Here is a 14643-nt window from a genome sequence, read left to right on the forward strand (position 1 = left end):
CCCATTCTTCTATCCTCTACGCCTCTCTCCCTCAACCCTCGTTCTTCCATCCCTCCTCTACCCCCTCCCACTTTTCAGATATCTCTCCTTCTACCCTCATTCCCCTCCCCATTCCCCAACCTCCCCCTCCTCGTCATCCCCAGAGGTATGCTAAGAGGAAGTACTGTACGACCCCGACACGAGCCACTGTGCCCTGGTTTGCCTACATTCATGCATCTGTGGTCCTGGTGCATTGCTATACTCTGTCACTTTTAACCTGGCCTAAATTCACCATCTCTCCATCTTGTACCGACTTATCAATATAGATTAACACTAAAATATGGCGCTAGTCACGAAGAAGTGCTATGGAAAGGGTGTGGAGCCGTAATATTGCCTCAATTCATTTACTGAGCGACCTGAAATAACATGCAAAAAGACGAAAATATTAGCCAAGTTAAAGTGAACGAACTACTGGCATTCCCAGGGCTCCCTCCCTGCAATAAATCTAATCCAGGACTCTCGGCCGTGATAAACAGAGCTCCTGATGATCATGATGCGGTGACTAGTCCGGGGAATGCATAACCGACGAGTAAAGCACACAACAAGCACTCCACAAGACTTCGAACGCAACGGTCGCCTTGCAAATCCAGGTCCCTATTTCAGTTCCAGGTGTGAATGGACTGGGGTACATGAAATTCTCCCAAAGGGTCTCGTGGTGAGCCGTGAAATCGAACTCGGGACATATTGGTTGAGAGTCGAGTGTGCTTTCCAGTGCACCACCGCCACTCTCCCCTCGACTAGGCAAAAAGATCGTTTATGTAACCTACTGATGAGCTGAGAAGTCGCTTGTATAGGCAAGCGTATAGTTTAGAGAGCGTTTGTATGGGATGACGAAGAGCTTAGACATCGTTTATACAGACTGACGAAGAGCTCTGAGATCGCTTAAACAGGTTGACGAAAAATTTAAAAATCGTATACGAGTATATAGGCAGACGAAAAGCTTAGAGACCGTTTACACAGGCTGAGGAAGGGCATAGATATCGCTTAAATAGGCTGACAAAGAAACTATATTCCAGAATGCACACCGCCGACACACTTCATTACCTGTCTGACAAATGGTTGATGTGAGTGGCATTTGTGGCGTGCGCTCCATCCTATCCCCTAGAGACTGCCGAAGCATGTTTCTCCTCCGCTTCCCCAACTTTTTTTCTTTTTCTGGCTGGAGGGACCGTAAATCTGAGTGTTTTTGCCATTTATGGATCGAGGGCGTCATAACATTTGTTCCTAATGATTACAGAAGCTATAACTCCCCTCCCTCCGTTGCTTGCTCTTACTCCCCTACCCTCAGCTCCCACCACCGACCTGCGATGGCTTTGTCTCTCCATATAGTGGAAGTCACGCGAGGATTGTTGTGTCGTGTAGTCCTCCCCCCCCCCTTCTTTCTCTCTCTCTATTTATCTATCTACCTATCTATCTATCTATCTGTCTCCTGGCGTATTTCTTTATTTATTTTTTCCTTCACTCCTGCGTCTCCTGACATTTTTTTTTTTTTTTCACTTTTGCATCTCATACACTTTATTTTTTTCTTTTTTTTTCTTTGCCCTTGCACCCCGTGGAGTGTTTTTTTTTTTTTTTTCTAAATTACTCTTTCATCTCGCGGTTACTTTATTTTTTCTATTCTTGAGTCCCGTGGCGTATTTTTGGCTCTCTTGCATTTTTTTTTAAAACTCGTGCATCTCGTGGCGAATCTTGTTTCACTCTTGCACCCTCCACGCGATCATATCCACTTCAGGAAAGGGGTTAGACAGAGCCGTCATTAACACTTTCACAACTAGGGTACCCGTCTAAGCTGAATGAAATCGTCTGTTGGTGGCAAGAATAAAGTCAAATTTGCGTCCTCAGAATGAAGTGGTTAATCTGGGCGGCCGAAAGGAGGTGACTTCCATACTGCCTCGCCCATTAAGCCAAATTTATACCACGAGAGTCCTGAGGGTGGGCGGCAGGTGAGAGATGAAAAGAATGAAGGGAGGAAAAGAGAGGGGGAGAGGATGAAAAGAATGAAGGGAGGAGGGAGGAGAGAATGAAGGGAGGGGAAGAGAGGAGAAAAGCGTGAAAGGGAAAAGAGAGGAGGAGAAAGGAGAAAAGAATGAAGGAAGAAGAGAAAGGGAGAGAGGAGAAAAGAATAAAGGGAGGAAATGGGAGGGAGTACGAGAAGAAAAGAATGAAGGGAGGGAATGGGAGGGGGTTAGAGGAGAAAAAAGGTGGAAAGGACACGGACGGAGGGAAGGAAAAGGGGTCACTAAAGGGAGGAGAGGAAGGATTTTGAAGGACGGGGTAGGAAGAATAGGAGTATGTGGGAGGAATGGTGATGATTAATATTCTAAGTCCCCGTGGCACACTTAACAGTTTTTCTAGTTAACACAAGACAGTTTTACCCCTTCCAGTGTGCAAAATCCTAATGCATTTCGATTAAGAATGGAAAGAGTGCGATGAAAAAGGTAAAACGTGAGAGGAAGAAATAGGAATGTGAGTGGAAGAGGAATGCAATGAACGAGAATGAAAGGATATCAAAAATACAGAAAGAGTCGGAAAATTAAGGAAGGGAAGGGAAGGAGGGAAGAGAGAAGAGACGGGAAGGGATGAAAAAGGAGAAAGAAAGGCATGAAAGGGAAAAAAAGCGAAAGGGGTGCGAAGGAAAGAGAAAGGATGGGTAAGGAAGGGAAGGGAAGCGAAATAGGAGGGAGAGGAAAGAAGGAAAGGGTAGAAGGGGATGGGGATGGCAGGCACATCTAGTACGAGATACAAAAGGAGGGGATGATGAAAATTAGGTGTGACAAAGGTGTCGGAGAGAAGAGCTTGACCAATAAACAGGGCATCCGTGATAAGGGAAAGGCCGGGGCTAAGAGATCAGTAAGATACCGAATAAAAAAAGCAAGGGATAAATGCGGTATATGGCAGGGGAGAGGGTAAGGTAACACGTAAACAGGACAGAAAGACTTAGTAGGGTAAAGATGGCAGGGGACAAGTAAGGGTGGCATTTAACAGAGTAGGTAGAGGTGGCAGGGGAGGGGGGTTGTGGTAACACATGAACTGGGTAGAGATGGTTGGGGACGCGCGTACCTTACACCGACTTGCGAACCCTACCAACCTATTAAGGAACTGGCTTGTACAACGACGACCTTCGTGGTCTCATTAACAATTTAGCCCAAGGGCGTATTTGTTTTTTATTCTTATTACTTAGAGACGACTGCTTTTAACTTAGGAGAGATTTTTCTAATTGAAAAATCTTAAATATCCTTCATTACCTACTTTAATACAAGCTCACTCCTAAGCTAAGTAAAATCGTCTGCATGGAGAAAAAAAAAAAGACCTGCTGGCTGAAGGAGTTTATCTCTTCAGGCACAGGGCTCAGGCTTAATACCAATATTACTATACTCTGTTCACATCAGCTTGGTCTAAAACTGCCATCTCTCCACCTAGAAAACTGAATTGTAACAAAAGTTTACTACTGGAATGTGATGCTGGTTACGGAGAAGCGGTGTGGAAAGGATATGCAGCCGAGGTATCGTCTTTTTCTACCACTGAGCTGTGTGAAATAAGCTGTAGAAGGATGAAAATCTGTGTCAAGTAAAAATGAATAAATTACAGTTGCAGACGATTCTATTCAGCTTTGGAGACCTTCGAGATGTAGGAATTTCAGATATACCCTTCATCTGCTCTAACCTAATTTGTCTTATTATTGTTATTATTACTGTTATTATTATTATTATTATTATTATTATTATTATTATTAATTATTATTCCTAACAAAATGCATCGCTGTAGTTTCCGAAGATAATGCGGTGCTGCAAAATAAGTGATCATCAAAGGGTATCACTAAACGAGTATATTATTTTTTTTTTTAAGTAAACAGCACATTGAAAAAAAAATAATAATAATAAGATGACTGTCTTCTTTGCCACTCATGACTCACTTTCATCTCAGCAGAATCGTTTGATGTTAGCTGGAATAAAAGACTAGAGTTGTCACAATCATGAGAGGGTCACTTTAAACTGTTTTAACTCTCAGGCTCCTATGCTCACTTTTAATTGAATATAATCACCTGCCGATACCTGGAAAACAATACTAAAGTTATTCCGATCATGACAGGAGTATTGATGATTGCTTTAACTCTACCAGGCTTTATCAGGCTTAGTAAAATCGCCTGGCGTAAACCCAATACAATTCTAGAGCTGCCCCGATAATGACTGGATTAAAAGTGACATTGCAACCTGGGAAGCTTTTTTGTCGGCTCCCCAGATTATCGTATCAAGCTTAAGAAAAATAGTTTGATAATCTGAAACATTTACCTGATTTACATTGGGAACTGCCTTTACTATCGTTTATTTATTTACTTTCTTTTTGTGTGTGACTTCCGGAGCTGACGATTAATTACTGTAGACGCATTTTTTCGTTTCATTCTTGCACCTTCAAACTGTGTTGTTCAGTTTACGGGAGACTTTTCAAACTGAAAGGGCCACATACAGTATTATCAATCAATTCAGTAACATGTTTTTTCTTAGGGCTGAAAAAAAAAAAATCGTCTAAATATGATCCCCCCTCCTACCTCTCCCCCCCGAAAAAAAAAAAAAAAATGCGTCCTAAAGATTTTAATCAGTTAATTGCTTATAACATTGTTCGGCAGCAAACTAAGCTTAACGAAGGTATACCAAGAACATATACTAAGAAGGTTCATTGTTTCGGAATGCCAGTCACGTTCATCCTGGAATAACAACAATGCCATAAAACTCGTGCTCTTGACAACGTTGATTACTGCATACTTTCCACCCTGATATACCTCGGAGATTTCGTTACGCCTATTCGTTTGCAATTTACTCTGCCTATTTCATTTTCTTATCCTCCTCTGCGTTCTTGAAACACGCTATACTGATACTAGAAATGTATAAATAACAGAAAAAGTAAAATTTATGTGTCATACGTATAATAAATCGCTAAGTAGATGTCACGATGTCTCTTACGGTACCTAGAATATGGCCAACTCAGGGCGGTGGCTACCTTTGATTTACGCTTTCAGTCTAAGGACGTACTTCTTGCTTGCGAGGGTTTCGAACTGGAGAAATCAAGAACAGCCTTCATTTACCCCTTCACTACAAGAGGCGCCCCGTAAGCTGGGGAGGAAAAAAAATCAGTAGCGAGAAAGGCTATTATCACTCCCATTACTACCTCCAACAGAATCACAATTGCTCTCGAGATCAAAACAAATCAACTGAGATGGAGACCCGAGGAGCGCAACTGTCGACACATCTGCTACTAACCTCCTGAGTCGCCTAATTACCAGCCCAGCAGCGGCCGTCCACACCACGAGCATCAGTTCTCATCCTTCCCTGGCCCCAGGAAGTAAAAGAAAAAAAGAATGAGGAATGGGCAGTGGCTGTGAGGGCGCATTGGTTGACCCCCTGTGACCTCTCCCTCCCCACATCTTCCTTTCCCCCCTCCTCCCCCTCCTCTGGACCATATGGGAGAGGTGATGAGGAAAGATGGCATGGAAAGGGACGGAAGGATTGGAAGACGAGGAAGTAAAGACTAGGAAACGGCACATTGTATAAAGTTGACTAGAATATGGGGTAGAAAATACTGGGAATGGCATAGGGAATGGGAAAAACTGTAAAAACCGTAGTGGAAGGTAGAGATACTAAGAAAGGCACATGGGCAACGAGGAGAAGGAGAGGACTTTGTGAAGAAGGATCGATTGTGAAAGACATATTAGATCATGATTACATGAGGAAAAAATAAGACATGAGGAATGGAGAGGAAAAACTTGGAACACATTACAAAAAAAAAGAGGGACTGAGAGAAGCATATGGGCATGGGGGGTGGGGGTAAAAAAAAAAAAAAAAGAAAAAAAAAAAAAAAGGAAGACCACGAGAAGAGGGAAAAAGTAAAAGACTGGGAAGGGGTACATATATTTAGGTGATTGGCAAAAGACATAGAATAAATGTGGGATTAAAATATAAATAGAACTGGGAGAACCATAACTGAGAGGAAGATATTGGAGAAGCATATGGGATGGAAATGACAGGGCGATAAAAAGTTGGGGAATGGGGAGTGGCTATGGGGGGTGGGGTGGGGGATGGGCACTGGCTGACCTCACGTAACCCCTCTAGACTCTGGACCATATGAGAGTCGTGGAGAGAGGGAAGGTAGAAGGGAAGAAGAGAGAATTGAGAGAAGAAGAACGGTGAAAGAAAGGGAACTGAGCAAAGAAGAACGGTAGAAGGGAAGAGGAGAAAACACAATGAGGAAAAAAGAAATGGAAAAAAATGAAGAAAATAAATGAATAGAAGATTGGAAAAAGAGAAAAATGAGTAAGGAAAGATGAAAGGAAAACCTAGCGAGGAGGAAAGGTGGAAGGGAAGAAGAGGGGAGTGAATGTGGAGGAAACGTGGAAGAGAAGAGGAAAGGATTGAGTGAGGAGAAAAGGTGGAAAGGAAGAAGAGGGATCTAAATGAGAAAAGGTGGAAAGGAAGAAGAGGGATCTAAATGAGAAAAGGTGGAAGGGAGGAAGAAGAAGAAACTGAATGAGGAGGAACAGCACAAGGGAAGAAGAAAGCACTGAGTGAAGAGGTAATAAAAGTTCAGAGAAAGACGGAACAAACCTGGGCCCAGATTCACAAACACACCTTCAATCAACTAACTCCCTGTCATAACTGTAATTTATTTATGCAGGAAGAACAAGAGGGATGTGGGAATATTCTGCGCCCACCTTTCCTTGTCCTTCCTGTAGGCCAATAACTTGCAATAATTTTTCTCTCCTTCCTGCAGAAATAAGTTACAATTACGACACGAAATTGCTGGTAAGATTTATTTATTTATTTTTTTTTCATAACGCCCCTTTCTTGGCGATCTGTTCTCCCCCTGTATGTTACTGGTGCAAACCATCCAGATAACGAAACGATATAAATTGTTTACGAGAGAATGTTAAGGTGGAACATGCCACATAGTCGCTTGCGAAGAGGTACTACGAAGTCTCCTGTGCCACTCTGAATACGGCTACAAAAACAGCCTTTATTAGTCCATTTAGCGCAGGAGATCTATAAGCTGAACAAAACAGTCTGGAGGAAGTAGGCATTAACTGCAAAAAAGGCGTTATCGTTGTGAAGCGGTTGATATCAAGCACACATCAGGTCAGACTTTCGCCCTCTGATGGCCCCCTCACCCTGACACACCTTCTCCACCTACTGGCAATTAACCCTCTTATGGTCGGGACAAGTCTATTAGTTTATTCGTGCAAAAGCCAGGTGATTTACTTCATCTCTGGGTGTATCATAGGAGCCTATGTGTTGACAGTGGTATGTATCAGGTTAAACTATATCTCTTCTGGACGTCCCCTTCACCCCGACTCACCTTCCTCTAACACTCTCATGATCGGGACAACTCTATTTAGTGTCATATTCCAACTAACGCCAGGTGATTTTTATTTCAACTGAGTGTGAGCATAGAAGTGTTAAAAGTGGCATGTATCACAAACTCAAATCATTCTTAACCCGTATATCCCCCTTCATCCTGACTTACTTTCCTTTAACCCTTTCATGATCAGGCCAGATTTAATATTCCAGCTAGTGCCAGACGATTTCTTTCAGATGAGACCGAGCATAGGAGCCTGAGAGTGTTAATAGTGGACGGCCCCCTTCCCTCGCTCCGACTCACCTTCCTCTTCTACCGGTGCCAAGGTTCACGCTGGGGTAATTAAGGTTAATGTTTATGCTCCTCGTTTGTCTTACCACCTCGCCCCCTTCCCTTCCTGTTTTAATTTCTCCTTTAGCACACAGCCGTATCTCCTCAGTTATCATCTTTATTTTGATTATGGGATAAAAATGATTCAGTGCTTGAGATGTGTTTGGAGGTCGTATTTATTTTGTAGCTGGTGTGTGTACTTGTTATCAACACTGAACTGCTGTCTCTCCTTCCCTTTCTCTACCTTTCCCCTTATCTCTCTAATTTAATCTCTCCCTCCCTCCCATTTGCCTCTGCCTATCTGTCTCCCTCTTTCCTTTTCTCGACCTGAATCCCCCTCTCCCTCTCTCTTCATCAATATGCTTCCCTCTCTGCCCGTCTCCCTTCGAAATCTCCATACCAGTTTCCCTTTCACTCTCTCCCTTCCTCTTTTATCTACTTTGATTTTCAGAAGGTGGTGGCGACCCTCATCCACTCATTAGATGTAGTGCTGCCTACTTCTTCCTTAGCCTTTATCATTCTTTTTCTGTGCCTGCCCTCCTCTCTTCCTATTTCTCCCATCTTTCCTGTCACTTCTTTTGCATTTCTTTCCTTTACAGGTGGTTTTACATTGAGTGATAAGCCAAATGGTTTCCTGTAAGGCAAGATACCATTTACAACGCTGGGTGGTAACCATATAACCAAACCATACGTGCTCCCTACGGGTCAACAAGTGGGTTGGTGGAGAGCTAGTGCCCCTCCCCGCAAAACAAATAACTCAAAAGTCAAATTGCCACCCCTTACGGGATTATGGCGCCTGGCAATAGATAGACAGATAGATTTTCAGAAAGTGCTTGATACAGTTCCACATAAAAGGTTTCTTGAGAAAATTAAAGCCCCTGGTGCTGGTGACTGGTGGATCGATAAAAAGTTTAATGAACACGAATAAAAAGCTCTAATAAACGGAAATAATCAAGACTGGATGAATGTTACGAGTGGAGCTCATCGGAGTTCAATTTCGGGGCTAGTTCAGCTTCTTATGCATACCAATGAGATGCATGAAAGTTTGTGATGCATAATATTAAGGTTTCTGACTACAAAAAAGGGGAGCTAGAGAAAGGATACAGCCATATATGAACACCAGAGGGACCTTGATAATTGCTTATCTGGTCTCATATATGAAAAATTAACCTTAACTTTGAAGAATTCGATGTCCATAATGCTGTTAATAAAATGAAAAATTATTATGATTTTGACACAATTCAGTTCGGAAAAAAAAAAAAAAAAAAAAAAAAAAAAAACATATTGCGAATGATTTAAAGCCAGCAGAGTACCGGTAGAGGAAATAAAGTCAACAGTTTGCCTGGACTCACAGAAACGGCACTGGAATTCAGATTACAATTCTCAACTTATGTATTCCTTAGTACTATGTTAATCTCCACGACCATAATACAAAAGAGAGAGAAAAGCTAAAAAAAAAAAAAAAAAAATACAGTACAACGGAAGGCGACCCACGTGATACAGTACCTGGACGGCGGCACCAGTCATGATATGCTGAACGTTTAGAGGAACAATATACTTTTAACTTTTCAAAGGATCTAATCCAAATTTTAAAAAGGTTTCAAGTAACATGACAATAAAATATAAGCCGACTGAATCACACACGAGGTAATGGGTGCAATGTAATTGCCAAACATTTCCATTAAAATGAAGTAAAACGTTTCCTTCTCAATAAACCTATAAACGGATGAAACAATTTGTTTTGCAATGTGGTACATTGTTGTAAAGTCCTAATGGTTATCACGGTTATAACCTACTCTATAGCAAATGGCCTGAACAGGTCTGTTACAATATGCTTTCCTTTGTAATCCTATCTACTCCATCCTCCCCTATCCCTACCTTTTCCTCTCCCCTCCTATCTTTCATTCTTCCCAACCCCCTCTCCCACTCACATGCTCTCAATGTCCCTTTTCATCCTCCTGTCCCTGTCTCTCCCCCACAACTCTCATTCCCTCTCTCCTCCTCGTCCTTTTTTCTTTCCCGTTCTCTATGTTTCTCCCTCTTTTCTTCTCCCACCTTTCTCCACCAAGCCACCTGGTCTCCCCGTGTTTCTCTCTAGGATGGATATATATTTTTCCTATGGAGATCGGCGAGACAATAGGCCATAAAGCAGGCAGGGAACAGGGCCGCTACATGTATTATGCAAGCACCATCAAGCGCCCCGTCCCTTCCCACCACCGCCCTCACTTCCATCCCAAGGGTCGGACTCTCGGACAAAGTTAGTTTCCTTCCCCTTTACTCCAGTTCACCCACCAGTACTGCACAATCGACTTAGTAAAATCTGACCGTCCGCCTTACCAACCCCGCGTAGTCGATGGACATAAATAAAAGCAGGGGTTCTCCAGGTTCAACCGTTCGCTTCACCTCTAATTTCCCTCAGTTCGACGAAGACTTCTTTACTGCTTTCTGGTCACTGACAAACTATTTCATTTACCCTATGGGGACAGAAACAATCTCTATTTATCCCTACAGACAAAGGACGTCTTTTAAAATACTTAATCCTATCTGTTCATCTATTTTTATACATATTTAACTAAACAAATTATTAAAGCCGTTCCTCCACCACCACCGCTTCCTATTATAGTTGTACTCTGATCTGTGTTATTCTTCTATGTACTGTATACTGCTCATTGATTAATCCGTTTGTCCAGCATCTCCCTCTGCTACCACTCCCATTCTAGCGCCAGAGTTCTTTGGACTCACAGCGTCCTTTCAAGCGTTGTTCACACTTTTAAGAATCAAACCAAACCCACACTATTAATTTCGAAGTGTAGGGATCCAGGGCTTGGGTTCCGTGGTCCAAAATATTTCACAGTACATAGCCAGCCTCCTTCCCTTGGTGGCAATGAGTGATGGAAGTAAGTCTTTGAGGATGGAACTTACGCGGTTGTTAAGGCCGACTGGGGCGTTGTGACCACTCGACCACCGGGTGTGAGGGAAAAATCATGGTGTATATTAACTGGGGTAATTATAAAATACTCAAGCGAATGAATACGTAGAGGGCTAGATATGAGACAAAGCTGTTCTGACTCCCTTCTGCTGACGCCACATGTTACAGAAAGCGGTGGCAGGCAGGACAAAATCAGATATGTGGACAGATCAGTAGAATGATTCGCAAATCTATTTATCTATTAATCTGCATATCAGCCAGTCCGTGTATCAGTATGTTCATCTATCTACGCATCTATTCATCTGTCTACATTCAGACGCCGCATATTGTAACAGGCAGTATCAACAGAGGAACCTACAAGTACCGATATCCTTCACCCGTAGCAACTCTAATTATCCTTAATTTTAATGCCTTTAGAATCAGTCCCACAATTCGGTATATTTCCTGTGTTCAACGTTTTTATTTATGTATTTATTTATTTATTCAGGTATTTGTTTTTTTTTTCTTGTTGTGGCGTTGTATGAGTAACCCAAGTGATCTGGCCTATGATTTTTACCACTGCAAATATGACCCAGGTAATTCGAAGGCTTGACTGGGGATAAAGGAGGTGTGGAACATCAAACTAAGTTTCTGTTAACATCTTCTTATATTAACATATTTTTCTACTCTGGCTTCCGGATGCTCCAAGTACGGACTGGTAAGATGGAATTTAGCATTGAGAACATGACAGATACATGATCTATCGGGGGAAAAAAAAAAGACGATTTGAGAACAGAATATCATCATAATCATCAATCTAACCCAAAATACCTTGTTTGAATGTGGAAAATGCGGAAAAGATAGATGTCAACAGTAAATAGTTTAGATTTTTCTCAGATACAGTACCCGGAAGAGGATGCCCGCCACCACTCTACCTCTATCCGTATCAGAGGCTGGATCGTGAGGGTCTGGGGCAGCTTCAGGGGGAAGGGTTAATGCACATCGTGAGGTCGGTAGCCGGGAAAAAGCCCCATAAAAGCCACCTGGGTCACACTCAGCGTCCAGATAATGAGGAAAACAAAGGAATCGGCAACCCAATTTAAAGACTATAAAAGGGGGTGATCTTGACCCTTTCCCCCTAGCCATCCCCCTGTCTTGTGGGTTCCAGGTGAGGAGCACTTGGGATATTTGGTGAGGGGGGGGGTGTCTTTCTGCTTTGCTATCTTTGTCTTTGAGTCACAAAATAAATAGCCTCCAAGGACCACTAAGGCTGCTACTGTTGCCCTTCCTTTGTACTCCTCTACTCGTTTGACTGCATCCTCTCTTCTCTACTTTTTTCCCTTTCTCCCCAACTTTTTCTTCTGTGTTTCCTCCCTTCTGCCCACCTTTTTCTTTATGTTTCCTCCTTCACTGACACACATCCTCTACATTTTCCCCCGCTTCCTTCCTTTTACTTTCTCTCTCTTTCCTAACATTAACTCACATATTCTCCCCCTTTTCCCTCACCTTTTCCTTTCTACCACTTCCTCCCCGAATCCTTTCCTTTTGATTTTCTCCCTCCCTCCTGCTTTTCCCTTCCTACTTACCCCTTTCCCCACACACAGTCCCTACTTTCTCATCAACTTCTTCCATTCTCCAACCCTCTCTCTGCCACTCTCCCTAATCCCATACCCTCCATCCCCCTTCTCCCTTTATTTCCTTCTTTATTCCCCTCTCTCCACCTCCTTTCATTCTTCCCCCCCTCTTTCCCTTTTTTCAGCTCTCCCACCTTTGCTTACTCTCCTCCCGCACCTCCTCCTCTTACTCTCCTCCCCCACTCTCCCCTTCGACTTGACCCCAGGGCACCCTAACCCATTCCTGCACCGACCTCTCCTCTCTCTCTCTCTGCCAGGACGCCTAACTAGCAGGGTTCGCGGCCTCCCCTTCCTTATTTAGCAGCCAAGCACATAGAACAAATAACATTAAAGGGAATGGTCGGTCCGGTGAATTTGGGACCGAACCGCGGGAATTTCCATAATGTGATGAACTCTGAATATTCTTCTCTCTGTCTGTCTGCCTGTCTGTCTCTCTCTCAGTCTCTGTCTGTCTGTCTGTCTGTCTGTCTGTCTCTCTAATCAGGTGCCCATGAAGCCTTATGAACCAGGGAATTCATTGGTAAAGTACAGTACATAATATGGTGAGTGGTGGTCAAAATTTTAATCCCATTATTCAGATGACTCTTCTCTATTTTCTCTCTGCTACGACCTGACAGATTTATTTACTTATGTGAGATCTAGAAATCTGATGATTCTAAGATTTAAATTTTCGGATTGATGGTCAAGATGAAACATGTAATTGATTTGATAGGACATATAGATTTTTTTTTTTTTTTTCACTGGGTATATGCTCCCCAAAATGCAACTAGTCACTGTCGTCTAGATCATTTACCCAAGTCTTTTCTGAGATAAGTTTTCTTCCGTTATAATGGCAGGTATAAATGTGTGTGTGTGTGTGTGTGTGTGTGTGTGTGTGTGTGTGTGTGTGTGTGTGTGTGTGTGTGTGTGTGTGTGTGTGTGTGTGTGTGTGTGTGTGTAATTCTTATCTGCTGGTACTCAGCTTGTATCCTGGGTTACTGCTTAAGAAAACTTTTCTATATATACAGTATATTACCACCTTTCACCCTGGCCATCGTTTCTCATAAACATGACGTGTTATTGACTTCACTGAAAGTTAAAGCTACACATGGACTTTATGCACCTTTTATCACACCACATACATTTGTTACCGAGACATATCAAAGCCACAACACTGCGCAGCTGAAACCAATGTCTCTGTCTTTATGAGTGAGTTTAATATGACGATAAATGCTGCACACCATCCCAGCACAAGCGATAAGCGCAATAATCCGGCGATGTTTCTCACCTGGTGGCAACCGATGCGATAAGACCTGAACCTCCCGAAGCAGGCACTGTTTAACCCTTTCCATCTTAGCGGCAGATATATGTCTGTGTTGTTTAAAGGTACGTTTAATAATCTGAACCAATGAACTTCGCACCTGTGAACCGGTAAGCAAATGACTGTATACTAACTACCACACCTGCAAAACCATATGTTTTGCAATTCAGGCGACAATACATCAACGTATGGTCTGCGACTCATGCTGCCTCTCCGCTCGTAGTAGCAGTTCCAGGGATGATACTTTTGTGTATGACGACTGAGTTCTTCGTATCTCTTGTCACCCAAACGTAAAAATTTACATATTCTTATTATCTGCTTCAACCGACGCGCACTATTATTTTCTTAGCTATAACTTCCGTACTGTAATTAAGTTTCCTGTTAGGTGTCTAGACTCTAGTATCGTTTCGTAACTACAAAATAAACATATAACTCTCAGTACACACCTAAGAACCGAATTACTTTTTGTACATCACGAAGCTCTTGTCTCCTGTCTTGTACCCTTAAAATCTCCATTAAAACTATCCTGGGATCAGATAACTGAGGTGAGGTCGAGGCACATTCATCTCTCCCGTCTGTATTTAGAGTGAGATGGGTTAAAGGTCGCCCATAAACCACAGTCATGACGATTGTGATGTATAATGCCAGCCTGTGATATATACTGCCCGTCCCGCCCTCCTCCTCCTCCACCACTCCAAGCAGGGGTTCTATACAAACATTTTCTTAAACTTAATACTCCTGAATCCTGTGACGTCTGTTTTATACTCCTTTAACCTTAACTTGATCTAAAATTACCATCTCCCTGGCTTGAATGCTGAGTTGTAAGAGTTGTAACAGAGGTAGTATTAACACTCTCAGACTCTAATATTCACACAAGGCTGAATTAAATCGTCTGGTTTATGCCAAATTTTAACAGCAGGGTTAACGCTACCATGAAAGGGTTAATGGATCCGGAAATAACATTTTCAGGCTCGTATGTCTCACCACAACTGAATAAAATCATCTGGTCTTAGCTGACATTAGCACTTCAAACTGATGACTTGTTTTTTCAGCCTATTTCCAGACAATTAAAATTTGATTTGGAGAGA

This window comes from Coenobita brevimanus, chromosome 91 (genome assembly GCF_032717465.1).
Source record: "Coenobita brevimanus isolate Jiangsu-jjx chromosome 91, ASM3271746v2, whole genome shotgun sequence".
Classification (NCBI taxonomy): Eukaryota; Metazoa; Arthropoda; class Malacostraca; order Decapoda; family Coenobitidae; genus Coenobita; species Coenobita brevimanus.